The sequence below is a fragment of the Trichosurus vulpecula genome, chromosome 6 (genome assembly GCF_011100635.1).
Source record: "Trichosurus vulpecula isolate mTriVul1 chromosome 6, mTriVul1.pri, whole genome shotgun sequence".
NCBI classification, from domain to species: Eukaryota; Metazoa; Chordata; class Mammalia; order Diprotodontia; family Phalangeridae; genus Trichosurus; species Trichosurus vulpecula.
In genome coordinates, this window is record NC_050578.1 from 4593371 (window position 1) to 4610622 (window position 17252).

General features: G+C 41.2%; 1 protein-coding gene across 1 annotated transcript in view; it reads left to right on the top strand.

Annotated features, from left to right (window-relative positions):
- The window catches only part of NRG1 (neuregulin 1), an 836141-nt gene that overhangs the window by 232635 nt on the left and 586254 nt on the right, over window positions 1–17252 (top strand). The gene's annotated exons all lie outside the window — the stretch shown is intronic.

The window sequence follows — 17252 nt, forward strand, 5'->3', positions numbered from 1 at the left end:
AGACTGAGGGTCATAGGGGGAGGGTATCACCCTAGGTCCTTGTTCAACATCTAAGTCAGTGTAGGATCCCAGGTTCTCAGAGAGCTCTGCTGAGATGTTCAAGTTTGGGGAATTTCTACACAATGAATCTATGGCATGTGGGACCAACCAAGGCCACCTCCTAACCCTATATCTTTATGCATGCTTAGCAGACATGCTCTGATGATGGTAACAGGCCCAGGTCTATGGAATGATGTACAGGCTGGTCCACCAAGCCTAGAAGCCCAATTTCCAAAGCCATTCACACGTCCCCAAACTCTGTCAAGACAGACAAGCAGGGCTCCAGTAAAGAGCTCATGGTAGCCTCAGCTTTCCAGGGCTGCTTTCCCTCATTCTTTTGCCAAGACTCAGTGGCACGTCATTTAATGACTAGATTCTAGTGACTAGAATGATGAGGAGAATTAACATCAGCATCTCCTATTCATGCTGCTCCCTAAGGACTGTGGACTTCCTTCTGAATGGCCTTCTAAGCAAGCCAGGACCAGCAGGACTATACTCATTTTACAAAGGAAAGAACTGAAGCTTTGAGAGGGGGCCCATGCATTTCTCATGGTAGCATGGGAAGTAAATAGCTGAGCTCAATCTTGAACTCTGGTCTCCCGACTCCAAATCTGGTGTACTTTTCCATGCTATGCAGTAGAGTGTGGTGAAGCTTGTAGACATTGGGGAATGTGGGTGCTGAAAAAGAAACAAAAAAAAATAGAAAAAATAGTCACTCATCTTTCCCCTCTCCTGAGAGATTGCACAAGCTTAGGCCAAATTAGTAGGTTCACAGTATTGAGAATAAGGAAAGTGGCGACCTTTCATTCATTCAACATGGACTGAAAAAAAAATGTTAAGGCCCCAGCAAGATAAGGCAAAAGCTGATCTTTTGGAACTGAGGGACCCAGGTATAGAGTCTAGGTTATTAAAGGGGAGGCAGTGGAGGTCATGGTCTTAGTAGAGGCTCCACATGGAGTAATCTGGGAATTTCTCTCTCTCTCTCTCTCTCTCTCTCTCCCTCCCTCTCTCTCTTTCTCTCTCCCTCCCCCCTTCCCCTGTTGCCCTTTGTCCTTCTCTCTTTGTCCCTCCTTTCCTCTCTTTCTCCTTCTTCTCTCTCATAAACTAGTAGTTCTTAACCTGTTTTAGATCATGGACTCCTTTAGCAATTGGATGAAATGTGACTTCTCACAATAATGCTTTCAAATGAATAAAATAAAATACAGCATATAGAATTACCAAAAATACCAATTATGTTGAAATGTAATTACCAAAATGTTTTTTAAAAAATTAAAATTCATTGACATAAAGGCAAGGGACCCTGTCCTAGAGGCAATAGGGAGCCAAAGGGAAAATAGGGGACTGCCATTTGTACTTTAAGGTGATCATTTGGGCAGCAGTGTGGAGGATGAATCCGAGAGGGGAGTGGTGATGAGGGCAGGAGCTAGGCTGGTGTCCAGGCGAGTTGAGGAAAGGGGACAGATATGAAAGATGCCCATTGGCAAATACTTGGCAGCTGATGGGATGCTGTGAGGTAGAAGGAAGAGTAGATGCCAACTTCCAAGTGGTGGACCAGTGTGACTTGGGAGGTTGGCTGTGGTAGATTTGGTGACCAGTGGCCTACTCATTATTCCATCCATCCTGTTTTCTCAAGAAAGGCTCATAGCAAAGCAGCCAGACAGATGGCTTTCAATTTCTCTGAGTAAAGAAGTTTCTCAACTCACTGTTTCCCTAAATTAAGTCAACAGGGCCTTAATCTTTCCTTCTCCACCCTTTACCCACTACCTTCTCTTTCTCCTGTTTTAAAACAAAACCGATGTTTTTTCACCTTTTTGAGGTTTGAAGGAGATCTCCAGGGACTTCTTCATTTCCAGAATTTTCCTCACTTTCTCAGTAGAGGTGTTGGGGGTTGGAGCGACATTTAGTATTAAAACAATTCTTTGTGTGGTTAGTAGTTTTCATATATTATACTCATTCCCCTTGGAGGGAAATCCCACACTACACAATGTTTTCAATTAAATGAAGCACAAAGTCAGAGAGCTTCTCTTCTGGTCCCTGCTAGCAACAGCAGATGAGCTGATCTAAAGACAGTACAGCAGAAATAAATATTTATTCCAGGCCAGGTGCCTGGAGTTTATGGAGCTCTAATGGGCATGAGTCAGCTAGGTGATACAGTGGATGGAGTCTGGGGCCTGGAGTCAGGAAGACTCATCTTTCCAAATTCAAATCCAGCCCCAAACACTAGCTGTGTGACCCTGGGCAAGTCACTTAACCCTATTTACCTCAATTTCCTCACCTGTAAAATGATCTGGAGAAGGAAATAGCAAACCACTCCAGCATCTCTGCCAAGAAAACCCCAAAGGGGCCATGAAGAGTCAGACATGACTGAGAAATGACTGAATAACAACCAAAGTGAGCAGGAGCAATCACTTCTACTGATGGGTTTATGGCAGAAAACTTGGTCTTCTTCCTGCTAGTAACTATATAAGAAAAGGTCCCTGTGGCTTCCCACCTAGCAACCTAAGTAGAAGAGGTGGGCCACGTGAGTAGAAGGAAGCCACTTTCTATTTTGCGATAAGCCAGGAAGGCAAAGTCTGGTATAGTCTAAATGTAGCCCGGAATTAGGACGGCAGCAAGTTCAGAGAAAGGCTAGAGAGCACGCCTTCAGCTGATGCTCTAAAAAAGGAACAGAAATTCTGACCATGGAGTCACAAATTATTCCTCTAAGAAATAAGAAGGGGGGAGGTAGGCTATGTTTTAACCTGGCAATGTGGCCGCATAGGGAGCTCAATAACTCTGATTTGTGAGAAGGAAGCAAGGAAAGGTGAACAAGAAGAATGAGGATTTGGAGAACACTTTGTAAATATTATCTCATCTGATCCTTAGAGCAATTCTGTGAAGCACATGCTACTAATATTCCCATGTGCCAGATGAGAAAACTGAGGCTCAGAGAGTATCTGAGGTAATGTTCTAACTCCAGTCTTCCTGGCTCCACATCCAGTCCTCTGCAAATGAGGATGAACACAGACGTGTGCCTGAAGCTCACTGCCAAGGACAAGAAGGGAAGCTGTTATTAAGTTGTGTTGTCAAGGCTAAGCACTGCTGCTGTGGGCGGATGGGATGGTGGAAACCAACGGTGTCATGATACCACCACAGACTCAGAGATAGAAGGGAGCATAATGCCACAGTCCTACTGGTGCAAGGAACCTCAGTGACCACATAGTCCAGTGGTTCATTTTGTTGTTTAGTCATTTTCCAGCTGTGTCTGACCCTTTGTGACCCTGTTTTGGGGTTTTCTTGGGAAAGATACTGGAATTATTTGGCAAACTAAGTAAAGTGGCAAACCATTTCATTCTCCAGCTCTTTTTATAGATGAGGAAACTGAGGCAAAGATTGTTAAGTGACTTGCCCAGGGTCGCACAGCTAGTAAGTGTCTGAGGCCAGCTTTGAACTCAGAAAGATGGGTCTTCCTGACTCCAGGCCCAGCCCTTTATCCACTGCAGCGCCACCTAGCTGTCCATGGTTCATTCTACAGAACAAGAAAATGATGGGACAGCTAGGTGGCACAGTGAGTAGAGCACCGGCCCTGGAGTCAGGAGGACCTGAGTTCAAATCCGGCCTCAGACACTGACACATGTACTAGCTGTGTGACCTTGGGCAAGTCACTTAACCCCAATTACCCTGCTTAAAAAAAAAAAAGAAAAAAGAAAATGAGACCAGGAGAGATGATGTGACTTGCTAAGATCAAACAGGTCTTCCAAATACAAACCAGGGTTTTTTCCATCATAACAGATCTTCATCAAGAAAAATGATTTTCAGAAATTGAAAAGAATAGAATAATAGTGCCCTCCATGAATTTGAACCATCTGGCCCAGAAAACAAAACAAAACAAAACGAAGCTTATGTGTCCCTACTAAAAACATCCAGTCATCATTATTTCTGGTCAAACCTTATTTGGCATTTTAGGTTGTTAGCAATCGTAGAATCGTAGAATTTCAGAGTTAGAAGGGACCTCAATGTCCACCTAGTCCAACCAAGACACAGAAGGAATCCTCAAGGTCTCATCCCTAACAAGTGATTGTCCAGCCTCCAGCAGAAGGCCTCCCTGGAGCCAAAAGCCCATCTATTCTTCTGGGGCCCGGCAGCCAGTTCTGCTTTTGGCCAGCTCCTGTCTAACGGTAGGAGGATCTTCCTGATAGCAAGCCTACCTGGCCTCTTTACAACGTCCAGCTGGTGCTCCTAGTTCAGTGGGTTGACAAGTTTAGTCCCTGCTCCCTGAACACAACCCTTCAAATCCTTAGATGCGGCTGTCAGGTCCCCTCCAGCCTCCTTTTCTCCAGGCTGGCCATTTCCTTTACTTCAGTCCCATTTCATCTGCCATGGACTCCAGGACCTTCACCATCCTGGCTGCTTTCCTTTGAATCCTCTCTCATTTATCAATATTCTTCTTAAAACCATAGCGCCCAGTACTGAATACAGTATTCCAGGTGAGTATGATGAGGCCTGAGCAGAGTAGGATGATCATTGCTGTGAGGGCAGCTAGGTGTTGCAGTGGGTAGAGATCCAGGCCTGGAGTCAGGAAGACTCATCTTTGTGAGTTCAAATCTGGCCTCAGACACTTACTAGCTGTGTGACCCTGGGCAAGTCACTTCACCCTGCTTGCCTCAGTTTCCTCATCTGTAAAATGAGCTGGAGAAGGAAATGGCAAACCACTCTAATATCTTTGCCAAGAAAGCCCCCAATGGGGTCACAAAGGGTCAGACATGACTGAAAAACAACTGAACGATCACTGCTATGTTCTGGGAAGTTCTGTCTCTCTCAATGCAGCCCAAGATGGAATTACCTGTTTTGGCTGCTGCATCATGCTGCAAGTTCATATTGAGCTTGTGGTCTACTAAGAGCACTGTATCTTTTTCAGAACAACTACTGTCAGTCTATCCATGCCTCCTCCATCTAATGCTTGTCAAGTTGAATTCCTAAAAAGTCCAAACGTGAGACTATACATCTGTCCCTATTGAATTTCATTTTGTGTAGATCCAGCCTCAGTCTCTAGCCTGTCAAGGTCCTACTGGTCCTAATTTTTATCAAGTATGGGTTATTGGCAATCACAGACTCCGAGAATGTAAGAGTTGGAACGGATCTCAGTGGTACGTAGTCCAATCCATACACAAGAACATTCAGCTCTGTAACACGCTATATGATTGGCTTTCCAGCCTTTGCTTAAAGATATCCAAGAAGGAAAATCCCATCACTTCTCAAGGCAGCCCATTCTGCTTTGGAACACTTTCAGTTGACAGGATGTTTTTACTGACTTCAGCCCTCAAATTGCCTGCCCAGGACAAATTGTGACATTGGCAAGAGCTATTCCTCTGAGCTTGGTGTCATCTGAATATTTGATAAGAATATTATCTATGCTTTTAGTGAAGTCATGGATAAGAATGTTAAGTAGCACTGGGCCAAGCAGAGGTCCCTGGGGTACTCTACTGGAGACCTCCTCCCATGTTCTCATCATACCTTTATCTATTGTACCTACTTTGTGGGTACTTTGTACTTTGTACCTACATCGTACCTACTCTTTGAATTTGGCCATCCAATTAATCTATCTGAATCCATAACCCAAATTTATTATTATCTAATATGCATCCATCTGTTTCTACAGACATTATACAAGACACTTTGTGAAATGCTTGGCTAAAATCTAGGTAAGGGATATCAATAGTATTCCACTCATGTGTTGGTTTAATAATTCTATCAAGAGGGAAATGAGAGTTTGGCATGATCTGTGCCTGGTGATGCCAGGCTGGCTCCTCATAATCAATGCTTCTCTTTCTGGACATTGACCAACCATCTTTTTAATGATCTGTTCTAGAGTTTTCCCAGAAATAGAAGTTAAGCTTACTGGCCTGTAGACTGCTGACTCTGTTCTCTGACCTTTTTTGAGAATCACAACACCATTTCCTTTCCTGATCTCATCTTCCATGTTCTTGCAGCTATCATGGGCCAGTACCTCAGCACTGACATCTGCACTTTCTTTCATAATCCAAGGATGTAATTTATTGGGGCCAGGTCATTGGGATTCATTGGGGCAAGTGAGGTGGTCTCTGCTTATCTTAGCTAGCATCTCTCTGTGATTCATTTTGGTTCTGCCTTTTCCTGTGTAAAGGTAATTTTCCTTTACAGAGAAAATAGAAAGAAAATTGGAACAACCTTGTCTTCTCTCTGTTGTCCATTATTATCATTCCATTCACTGCAAGCAAAGATTATATTCCTTCTTTGATTCACTTTCTTTCAATCTAGCTCCCAAAACCCTGCATATTTGTTGTCCTTGGTTTCCCCCATTAGCTTTCGGAGCACAAGCATTTCTGGCACTGTTTTCATATTGTCATTGTACGCTTTTATTTTTTTATTCATTGTCTGTTATCTGGCCTTGCTTTCATCTTCTGGAAATTTCTCTTTAAAATCAAAGATGGTCAGTGAGTTCCTCTTGGTCTCTTCAGGCAAATCTCATTTTTCTTCTGGGTTGAAATTTTTCCTTTACCTATGTGGTCTGGTTCTATTTTACCAGTCCATCCTCAGGTTCCCTCTCTGCCTAATCATATATTACCTGTTCTTCAAGTCCTTTACATCCTCCAGGAAGCATATGGTAATGATCCTTCTGTTCTCTGCCTTGGTCAGACCTCATCTGGAATACTGTATTCAATTCTGGGTGCCTGTATTAGGAGGGCAGAGTTTATAATCTCAAAGAGGATCATAAACATGTCTGAAAGGTTCGGAACCGCCGGATATAAGAAACTCTCAAAGTAGAAGGCAGAAGAATCAAAACATATATTTAGGCTCCACAGTAACCAACCCATGAACCAGCAAACCCATTTTGATATATTGATCAAAAGCTTCCAGGCCCAATAAGTACGCCTTGAAAGGGTAACCAGGAGGCTACAGAGAAGCATGATTGCGTAAAGCAAAATCATGCTTCCCCCTCTATGGTGAAAAGATTACCCACTGGCCTGAAGTCTTTGTTCAGCTTCCTCCCGTAGGTCAGCTCTGCTACTGGCAGCTCCTGCTTCAGCTGTGGCTGTGGCAGCCTCTGGCTCCAACAGGAGCTGCTTTTAACCATCCAGCTTCTGCGGGGGTGTAAGGTACGCCAGGGAAAGCACAGGTTCTTTCAATCTGCTTAAGCAAGGTGAAGGGGTTGACCGGGAAAGCACAGGTTCTTTCCATCAGCTTAAGCAAGGGAAGCAAGGTGAAGGGGCCGACAAGCTTACTCCAGTCCAACATACAAACAGCATTCAGTTCAGGGGAAAAAGCCAAACTAGTAAAGGGCACTTGTTGACTAAGTGCTAAGGAGCCCATTTTTGGTTGCCAATACACTCCACCCCTTGTTATAGGATACATAATCTAATCAGCCATGTATCCTAGAACATACATTGTGATCCAATTACAAAGGAAACTAAAACACATTATTCATTATAAAGCAAAACATATCATTTGGTGACATTCCTAAATATTGGTTTATGATTCAAATGTGATCCACCCCTAGGTCCCAGCAAGATAATCTCTTCAATCAATCATCCCAAAAATAATTATTAATAATTCAAATGTCCACCCCTAGATCCTTGTATGCATTACATAGGATCAGTAATATAACAATAAAACATGGCAAGGATAACACAAAATAAGTAAACAGAACACTATCATCATTCCCACCCCCCTTGAACGATTGGGGCTCGAAATCTTGGGGTAAGGGGTGAAGGTCTCATTTTCTATAGCTTCTTCTTGCTGAAATTGGATGTAGAGATGGCCCTGCCCCCAAAAAGTCCCATTCCAGAGGTCAGTTCTTGAACGAGCTGGCAGGAATTCCAAGAATTCTATGTGCTTAGGCAGTCACCAGAAAGTGCAGGGTGCTTAAGCCTAAAGGAAACAAAACTAGCAACAAGGTTAGCCAAAACAAAGGACAAAAAGAGTGGACAAGTATGGACTATTATTCTTCAAATAAAATCATCTCAAGTTTGGTTGAGATTTCAGTTATGCAAAGATCCAACATCAGAGCCAAACTCAGGTGGGAAATGTTTCTTTTCAAAAGGAACATAATGAGGAAGCCAAGAGGATCCCACCCTAGATAGAGACTAGGATTGTCCTCCCAGCCTTTCCCCAAATGTACAAGGAAACACAATGGGAAAATTAAACTAAGAGGATCCCATCCTAGATAGAGACTAGGATTGTCCTCCCAGCCTTTCCCCAAATGTACAAGTTTTCATCCGTTAATCACACAAGGTCACCTTCAGTCTGAGTGGCTTGTGGGCTTGCAGGAGCAGTTCTTATTTCCCTAGTTCTCCTGTTATCAAGTCCTTTATCTCTATACATTCTGTATAATTCATTGGTTGGAATTCCATCTATCATTTGAAAACCTACCCCTGCTCTCAGTAGAGCAGTAAACATTTCTTTCCTTGTTACTCTCCTTTGGCGCCAAGTTTGCTGGTTATTCACCCTTCTCTCTCGAGGAGATCTATCCCTTCCCCAGTCACCTAAGTCATGTAACTGTAAAATCTTATTTATCACTGTTGTAAGACGGCTCCCTACTTCTCCAAGTAATAAATTCAAAATTAGTTGTTTATAAGCAGGGGGAGCTGTCCTAATTATTAAATTCCTATGAGGCAGTCCCATTGGATCATTGTAATATTTGTCTGCGGTTCCTATCATAATGGCAGTCTTCATCACCTCCTCCTTTAGTCTCATGATACAATCTCTAAGTGAATACCAGGGTCTGTGCTCAGTGGGCCACATAGAATCAGTAGCATATCTCTTATTGCATCCCACAGTGGCTAATGCCAACAGAGTAGTCCTGCTATCACCATCTCCTTGCTGATGATGTTCCCTAAAAGCTTGTTGAACTAGAGGATCATGGCTGATACCTATGAATCTCATGCAGTCTGTCCTATCTACTGATATTCCACTGGCCCCTTGATCACTGAGTCTTACCATCCAAGATATTAATGGTTCTCCTATTCTTTGGCTGAATCTACTCAAAATATCTGTGACCTCTTGCGGTGAGAAATCTTCCTGAATTTCTCTTGTAACTGAATCTTCACCTCGGGTTTCTGTCTTCCTCCTTTGTATGGGTCGAGCCCTTGTCTGATCATTTAACCATCTCCTATTCTCTGTGTGAGGGACATCCTGAACCCCAGTAGTGTTTTGTGCCTCGACCCCTAACGTTGTCTCATTTTCCCCCCACTCACTTCCTCTGCCACCATGGCTAGGACGAAGCAGGCAGTCAGGCTCTTTCTGGGCTGGGTTGAAATGCACTCTGGGCTTTTTTGGTCTCCTGTTGCTCTTAGCCACATTAATAGAAAAGTTCTCATTTGAGTCAGTTTGGTCTCCTGCTATCTGAGATTCCCCTTCTTGCTGTGGGGTAGGAGTGCCCCCATGTCTTTCACTTAATCTCAATCTTTCGTATACTAGCCGGTAGGCTGATAACACTATCCAGCTTTGCCTAGATAGTGATGCCCCTGACTGAATCCCAACTTCTTGTAAACACTTTTCTAAATCCCTAGGATCTCCTCTCCGTAGCCTTGGTTCCCAGTTTTCACAGGGTCCAGCTTTTTTAGCCAATTCTTTTGCTAGGGAGGAATAAAATGGATCCTCCCATCCTGGGATATTCATCTCTTCCTCTGGAATTGTTCTGCTTCTAAATAGAGATCTTATACCTAGCGATCCCATCCTCGTCGCCAAATGTATTAGGAGGGCAGAGTTTATAATCTCAAAGAGGATCATAAACATGTCTGAAAGGTTCGGAACCGCCGGATATAAGAAACTCTCAAAGTAGAAGGCAGAAGAATCAAAACATATATTTAGGCTCCACAGTAACCAACCCATGAACCAGCAAACCCATTTTGATATATTGATCAAAAGCTTCCAGGCCCAATAAGTACGCCTTGAAAGAGTAACCAGGAGGCTACAGAGAAGCATGATTGCGTAAAGCAAAATCATGCTTCCCCCTCTATGGTGAAAAGATTACCCACTGGCCTGAAGTCTTTGTTCAGCTTCCTCCCGTAGGTCAGCTCTGCTACTGGCAGCTCCTGCTTCAGCTGTGGCTGTGGCAGCCTCTGGCTCCAACGGGAGCTGCTTTTAACCATCCAGCTTCTGCGGGGGTGTAAGGTACGCCAGGGAAAGCACAGGTTCTTTCAATCTGCTTAAGCAAGGTGAAGGGGTTGACCGGGAAAGCACAGGTTCTTTCCATCAGCTTAAGCAAGGGAAGCAAGGTGAAGGGGCCGACAAGCTTACTCCAGTCCAACATACAAACAGCATTCAGTTCAGGGGAAAAAGCCAAACTAGTAAAGGGCACTTGTTGACTAAGTGCTAAGGAGCCCATTTTTGGTTGCCAATACAGTGCCATCCTTAGGGATGGCATTGACAAACTAGCTAACACCCCAAGGAGAGCAACCAAGGTGGTACAGAGTCTCAACTTTATGCCACAGGAGAATCAGTGAAAGAAATTGGGGATATTTGGCCTAAAGAGCTGGCTTTTGGAGAGGGGGGAGAGAATAATAATTCTCTTCAGGTATTTGAAATGGAAGAAGCATTAGGCACATTATTTGGTTCCAGAAGACAGAATTAGAAGTCTTCTTTCTAGCCTTCTGTTTACTTTTCTCCATTAAAATAAAATATACCTTAGTATCCTCTTTCCTTTTATTGCCTTTTCAACCTCCCCCAATCCCCACCATTGGAAAAAAAAAGTTTAAATCTGATTTCTCATCTAGAAAGCAGCCCCTCTCTTGAGAAAGTGTCTCCTTAGTCTTGTCCTCATCAGTGTCTTGAACAGAAGCCTTATTTCCCAGTCTTGAAGGTTTCTGTCAAATAGGTGACCTGGACCCATGAACACGACCAAGAGCCCAACACCCAGTGGGATTGACTTCTGATGGGCAGTGGCCATGGTACTGCTGAAAGCACACACACACACACGCACACACACGCACACACACATGCGCGCGCGCTCGCGCACACACACACACGCGCGCGCGCGCGCGCGCACACACACACACACACACAAGACTCAATGTAAACCAAGCATAAAATCATCAAGGAGAAAGATGTGGCTGTGTAGGTCCAGAGACTTCCCAGTATACTGAAGTCAAAGCTCAGAGGGAAGAGCATGTTTAAAGTATTGCTAGTATTTTGGTATGAAAACAAATTTAGCAGGTTTCCAAAGAAAAACCATACAATATTAGTGAAACACAGGACCCATCACCCCAAGGCAGCTATAGAAAGAATACTACTTATTTGTTAAATAAAAAAAGGACAAAGAGTAATGGTTGTTTTTCTCAAAGCACATCCTTGAAGTCAGACACCATTTCAGAGAACAATAACAGAGGTTGACAATTGCGACACTCCATTGGATTTATCCAATAATTAACACTGCGTTACCTCCAGTTGGATCCCATGGACCAGTTTAGAAACAAGAGTAGAATCAAAGGGCCATCCACTAGTGACAGCCACTTGAACTCAGCTAACAATATGCTGAAAATGAGCCATCAAACAAATGACATTTGTTTACAAAAATGAAGGGACCCTATATTAAATGACAATTTAAGACCCTATAATTTCCACCAAAAATGACGGAAGTGTTACATTTGTGTCAATTCAGATTTTGCATGGAATCCATGGTAATTACACTTTGTATCAAAGTAGGTTTCAAATACTTGGAACCTACCAAACATCTAGCGAGACCCGTTGAAGTTCTCAAAATATCTTTAAGAAGTCAGCCAATTAACTGTGCTGAAATTGAAACATCATCACAGAAAAAATGCTGCTCCCTCATCCTTCTGAGAATAATATTGACCCATAAAAATTTAAGAACCCCAGTTTTAATTGGTGTTACCAAACCAAATGCTCCTAATCTCTGAGCTATGTACAATGAAAAGCTTTTTAAATATAGAAGAGACCTAACGAGGGAAATGAAAGCTGAGGGGGAACAGCATTCCCGGTACCCTGTATGCTGCTGCTAGAGGTGTAGCTGGGATGCTTTTAGTGAACCTACAGAGAGGACCATACATTGAAATGCTTTTATTTAACTTCAAAATTGAGTCATTTTATAAACTTGCACAGTAGTCTGCTGAATATTAAATACAGCATGATGGAAGCTTGGCCCTGGAGTGTTTCTATCTGAATGCCTTTGAAAAGAGATGAGAGGGAACTGTGGGAAGATAAGGCAGGAATAAAGAGTAAGGTGGGAAATGAATTGGTTCTCTCCAATTCCCCCCCAGAAATAATGAAAAACAACTTAGAGTACAAAAAATCATGAAAAGTTAGGGTAAAGCAGTTGTCCAGCCTGAGATAACTTGGGAGGACCTTAGGAAAGCTCTGACCCCTGGGGCAATGGTCTGGCCTTATTGAAGGGCAGACATCTCTGAGCAAATTTGGTAGAAGCAACAAACAACAAGCCTTTGGGTAGGCTGCAGCCTCAGCTTTAGGAATTTTAGCCCCAAGGACAATGTGGGGGTGGGGAGGCTAATCAGGGGTAGATTTCTGGGGAGCCCTCCCCTGGCACTGGCCATGAGGCCCAGAAAAGCTGAGCCAATGGGGTCCCAGACTGTTGATGCTGCCAGTGGACTGAGTGTGGTCATAGAGGGGTTGGGTCCTGCTAGTTGTGGGCACCTGCAGGAGAGCCGAGTCCCTGGTTTTGGTTCTGGGGTAGTACCACCTGAGGGACTGTAGAGAATAAGAGAGTTTGTGGTGGCACCTGTGCTGGGGGCCCTGGTCCGGCTCAAGGTGGAGAGGAGTACCTGAGGGCACCCATAGACTAAGGTGTGAGCTGGAGGAGCAGTGACCATACCTGACCTTGGATTATAGAACTGGGGAAGAACCAAGAGGTCGAAGGCTCCCCACAAGAAGCTCAGAAGACAACAGCACTAAAAATCCAGTGTCTGAGACATTATCCCCCATGGCCCAGGAACAGAGCCCAACCCTGACTTAAAGTTAGAAGACAAGAAATGAGCTGCTTTAAAAAATGAGTAAACAGGAGAGAAAGAACCTGACCATAGATAGTTACTATACTTATAGAGAAGATCAGGGTTCAGATTCAGAAGATAATGAAATCAAAACAGCTATTTGAAAAGTCTCAAAGAAAAATGTAAAATAGCCAGAAGCCTCAAAATGGAACAGCTTAAGGAAGACTTTAAAAACCAAATAAGAGAGGTAGAGTAAAAACTAGGAGAAAATAAAAGCAATACAAGAAATCAAGAAAATTATGAAAAGAATGTTGACCAATTAACAAAAAAAGATCCAAAAACTTACAAAGAAAATAACTCCTTAAAAATTAGAATTGGGCAAGGGAAAGCTAATGACCTCATAAGACATTAAGAAATAATAAAACAAAATCAAAAGAATGAAAAAATAGAAAAGAACACGACATCTCATTAGAAAAACAGTTGACCTGGAAAATTGAGGGGAGAGATAACATAAGAATTGTTGGACTACCTGAAAGTTATGATCAAAAAAAGAATCTGATTGCTATACTTCCAGAAATCATTAAGGAAAATTGCCCCAAAGTCTTAGAACTGAAGAGTAAAGTAGAAATTGAAAAAATCCACCAATCACTGCCTGAAAGAAGTCCTAAAATGAAAACTCATAGAAACGTTACAGCTAAGTTTCAAAGCTGCAAGGTAAAGGAAAAAATATTACAACTAGAAAGAAACAATTTAAATATTGTGCAGCTATAGTCAGGATAACACAAGATTTAGCAGCTTCTGCATTAAAAGACTGAAAGGCAAGGTATATGATATTCTGAGGAACAAATGAGTTGGGCTTGCAATCAACCTACCAGCAAAGCTGAATATGATCCTATGAGGGAAAAATGGATATTTAATGAATTAAAGGACTTTCAGGTATTCTTGAGGAAAAGACTAGACACAAACAGAAAATTTGACTTAAAGAATCAAGAAAAACATAAGAAGGATTTGAACTCAGGAAGATGAGTCTTCCCTACTGCAGGCCCAGCACTCTATCCACTGTAACATGAAAGATTAATCATAAGGGATTTAATAAGGTTAAACTATTTATTTATGTAGGAAAATGTTAGGCAAATACATCTAGTAAGGTAGAAAAGTCATCTTATCCTACAGAGAAATAGGAGGACAAAGGGATAGGATAAGGGAGGGACTCTTAGAGCGGTGTGTGGATTAAGGAGGCACTGGCCGGAAGTAAATTGAACTTCTGAGGAGGGATGAAGGAGGGGGAGAGAGAGAGAGAGAGACAGACAGACAGACAGACAGAGACACAGAGAGACAGACAGAGAGAGACAGAGACAGAGAGAGGAAAAATAGGATGGAGGGAAATACAGAACTAATAATTTCATAACTTTGAATTTGAATGGGATGAACTCACCCATAAAACAGAAACAGAAAGCAGAATGGATCAAAACCCCAAATCTGACAATGCATTGTTTACAAGAGACACATTTAACAAGGAGACACACATAGAGTAAAAATAAAGGGTTGAAATGCAATTTGTTGTGTTTCAGCTGATGTAAAAAGAAAAAAATCAGAGGTATCAGTCAGGATACCAGGCAAAGTTAAAGCAAACATTTGTTTTTGTTCAGTTGTTCGGTTGTGTCCAACTCTTCATGCCTGCATAAACCATAGTGTGGTAGGCCCTTCTGTCCTCCATCATTTCTCAAAGTCTGTCCAAGTTCACATTTGTTCTTTTTGAGACACTGTCTATCCATCTCATCCTCTACTGTCTCCTTTTCTTTTTGTTTTCGATCTTTTCCAACAAAAACGCCTTTTCCAGTGGGTCCTATCTTCTCATCATGTGGCGCATGTTTCAGCTTCCATGTTTGACCTTCCAATGAATAGCCTGAATTCATTTCTTTAAGCATTTACTGATTGACCTCCTTGCTGTTCAAGGGACTCTCAAGAGTCTTTTCCAGCACATGATTTAAGAGCATCCATTTATAGCTCTCAGCTTTCCTTACAGCCCAACTCTCACGGCCACACATTGCTGCTGGAAAAACCACAACTTTGACTCTATGGACCTTTGTCAGTGAGGTGATATCACTACTTTTGAGTTGGCTGTCCATATTTGCCATAGCTTTCCTTCCAAGGAGCAGGGGTCTTTTAATTTCATGGCTTTAGTCATTGTGTGCAATGATCTTTGAGCCCAAGAACATAAAAACTGACACTGCTTCCATTTCTTCTCTCTTTATTTGCCAGGATGTGATGAGACCAGTTGCCAAAACTTTAATTTTTTTGATGTTATACTTCAAGCCAACTTTTGCACTCTCTTCTTTCATCCTTATCAAGATGCTTCTTAATTCCTCTTCACTTTGTGACATCAGAGTAGTATCATCTGCATATGTTAGATTGTTGGTACATGTCCCAGCAACCTTAATTCTGGCTTGATTGATTTAATTAAGAGATAAACAGGGAAACTATATTATATCAAAAAGTACTATTGTATTAAAAGATAATGAAGCAATATCAATACTAAATATTGCCAAATGCTAAATCATACAAATTTTTAAAGGAAAAGATAAATGAATTACAGATGGAAATGAATAGCAAAACTATAATGCTAAAGGAACTCTAACCTTCCCCTATCAGAACTAGATATATCTAACCAAAAAATAAATAAGAAAGAAGCCAAGGAGATGATAGAATCTTAGATATAATAGATATCTGTAGAGAACGGACTGGGAATAGAAAAGAATACACCTTTTTCTCAGTAGTATATAGAATCTTTACAAAGCTTAACCACATATTAAGGCATAAAAACTTTATACTTAAATGCAGAAAAGCAGAAATATTAAATTCATCCTTTTCTGTCCATAATGCAATAAAAAATTATATTTAGCAAAGGATCATGGAAACACAGATTAAAATTAATTGCAGACCAAATAACCTAATCTTAAAGAATGAGTGAGTTGAAGAACAAGTCATAGAAACAATAAATAATTTCATTAAAGAGAATGATAGTAATGAAACAGCATACCAAGACTTACAGGATGCAGCAAAAGCAGTAATCAGAGGAAAATTTTTTATCTCTAAATGTTTACATCAAGAAAATAGTGAAAGAGCAGTTCAATGAATTGAGTATGCAATTTTTAAAAACTAGAAAAAGAATCAATTTAAAATCCCGAATTAAACACCAAATTGGAAATCCTAACAATTAAAGGTGAGATTGATAGACTTAAATGTAAAAATCTCATTGAATTAATAAATAAAACTAGGAGTTTTTGTTATGAAAAATAAAGTGAACTTTGGGTTAATATTATCTTAAAAAAAGGAAAAAAAACAAATTACTACTATCAAAAATGAAAAGAGTGAACACCACTAATGAAAATGAAATTAAAGCAATTATTTGGAGTTATTTTCTTTAATTATATGCCAATGAGTTTAACAATTTAAGTGAAATAGAAGAATGCTTAACAAAAATATAAATTGCCCAGATTAATAGAAGAGGAAATAGAATATCTAGATAAACCTATTTTAGAAAAATAATTTGAACAGGCCATAAATGACCTTCCTAAGAAAGAAGCATCAAGACCAGATCGATTTACAAATGAATTCTGCCAAACATTTAAAGATCAACTAAATCTAGTATTAAATGAATTATTTGGACTAATGTGCAAAGAAGGAGTCCTACTAAACTCCTTTTATGAAACAAATATGGTGCTGATACCTAAACCAGAAAGAGTGAAAACAGAGAAAAAGATATTACTGATCAGTTTCACTAATGAGTGAATATTGATGCAAAAATCCAAGATGAAACACCAGCTCAGAGACTACGATTTATCACACTATGTCACAATATATCACAAAGATTATATACATTGTGACCCAGGGGGACTGATACCAGAAATGCAGGGAGGGTTCAATATAATGAGAATTATTAACATTATTCATTGTATCAATAACAAAAGTAACAAAAATCACATGACTATATCAACTGATGCAGCAAGAGCTTTGGACAAAATACAACATTCATTCGTATTAGAGACGCTCCAAAGCATGCATATACACATATATATCCATATAGAGAGAGAGAAAGAGAGATGGATTTTTCCTTAAGATGATAAGAAGCATCTATCTAAAACCATTAGCTAGCATTATTTGCAATGGGGATAAGCTAGAAGCCTTCCCGATAAGATCAGGAGTGGAAACATTATCATCATTATTCACCATTGTAGTAGAAAAGCGAGCATTACCAATAAGAGAAGAAAAAGAAATAGAAGGAATCACAAT